This window comes from Microcaecilia unicolor, chromosome 2 (genome assembly GCF_901765095.1).
Source record: "Microcaecilia unicolor chromosome 2, aMicUni1.1, whole genome shotgun sequence".
Taxonomy (NCBI): Eukaryota; Metazoa; Chordata; class Amphibia; order Gymnophiona; family Siphonopidae; genus Microcaecilia; species Microcaecilia unicolor.
In genome coordinates this window covers 333600775-333602473 of record NC_044032.1, presented here as the reverse complement: position 1 = coordinate 333602473, position 1699 = coordinate 333600775, and positions in this window count along the sequence as shown.

Here is a 1699-nt window from a genome sequence, read left to right as displayed (position 1 = left end):
ATCACATGACTCCAGTGGAGAATCATAAAACCTCTTCCTTAAAGTAACAAATTTCCTCAATACCAACATCCATCTTTTCTTCCCTATCCCACTATCACATGCCACTTTTCTTCCTCCTCCCTCCCCCTTCCACCCTGCTCCACCAAATGCCATTTTTTATTATGCTGTCTTTATTTCCCCCAATGCCTGTCTACATCAGAGGTGACACTTTTGAAACTTTAAGCAGCTGCCAAAATTCTTAGGAGCTGGGGGGGAGGGGGAGGCAGGGAGAAAGGAGAATAAGGGGCAAACTTATCTGTGGGTTACTGTTAAGATGGGTTATTTGTAACTAGGTCTCATTCCATATAATGGGACTTTGATAAAATAGCACATGTTGAGGTAGAATAACCCTTTGTAATGGAAGCCCACATTGATAACTTCCTCCTTTGTCTGAAAGCATTTTTTAAAACTTTTTCAATAATCTTGTAACCCAGGGTACCATCTGAGTGGGTAGGGACTGGTACTCTACATCCTAAACCTCTGGAGTTTTGTTGGGTAGGGAGAAAGCTAAGTATCAAGGCCCTATCTCTGTGAATAGTTTAGCAAGGTCAAACGAAAATAACATTTTAGGATTACAAGATTTGAGTATTGCTATAGAATAGGCAATCAAACTGAAAATTACAGCAGATGATTTTCCATCTCGGCCAAGAGTAAGGGTTTTACCACAATAAAAATAAAAAAAAGCAATCTACCAAAGTACCTTGTTCTATTTTGTAAGGCCAGCAAAGGGGAGACTAATTCAGTTTTGCATTATAGAATTTCCTTGGAGTCCAGAATGCTCCGTGATTTATGAAAAATAGAGATTGAAGAATTGCTACAGATGCTTAGTGTAACCCATTATTAAGGTACCTGCTGTGCTGGTCCCAAGTCAGTCTGGAATGCCATCGGGCCAATTCTGGGGCTGGTAGTAGCATGGTGGGCAGTCGGGACCCTTTCTGGCTCTGAGAGAGTCCTGGGCAGTGGCGTAGCTAAGTGGGGCCATGGGGGCTTGGCCCCCTCAAATTTCCTCTGGTTCCTTGCTGGCGGGGGTCCCCAACCCCCGCCAGCTGAAACCTTGTCTAGCACCAGTCTCCGGCAACACCGTGTTGCCTGCCTTGCTCTGTCTTCCCCTCACGTCCAGCATGTTCCTTTTAGTGAAACTCAGAATGCTCAATTTCACTAAAAGGAGCATGCAGGACATGAGGGGAAGACAGAGCAGGGCAGCAGGCAACATGGCAGTGCTGAAGACCGATGCTGGACAAGACTTCAGCTGGCAGGGGCTGCAGCCTAGCCACCAGAGTTCTGGTGCATCTTCTTTCCCCACCACCCTCCACCCAATGCAGCACCTCTTCTTCTTGCTACGATTAACTTTTTTAAAGCAATGCTGGCATCATCAGAAAAATGAGGCTGCTTCAAGCCCCCAGGATTGGCTGAAGCAGTCTTTTTCTGACAGTGCCTGCACTGCTTAAAAAAAAAGTTAATCACAGCAAGAATAAGAGGTGTTGCATCAGGTGGGGGGGGCGGTGGAGAGAGAAGATGCCTAAGTCGCAAGGAAGGAGGATGCCAAGAGGGAGCCCGAGCCCAAATTTTGGGAGCCAGTTGTTAAAGTAATACTTTAACAACCGGCTTCCAAAATTCTTTAAAAAGTAAGTAGAAGAGTGTGGTAGCCATGTTAGTCCAC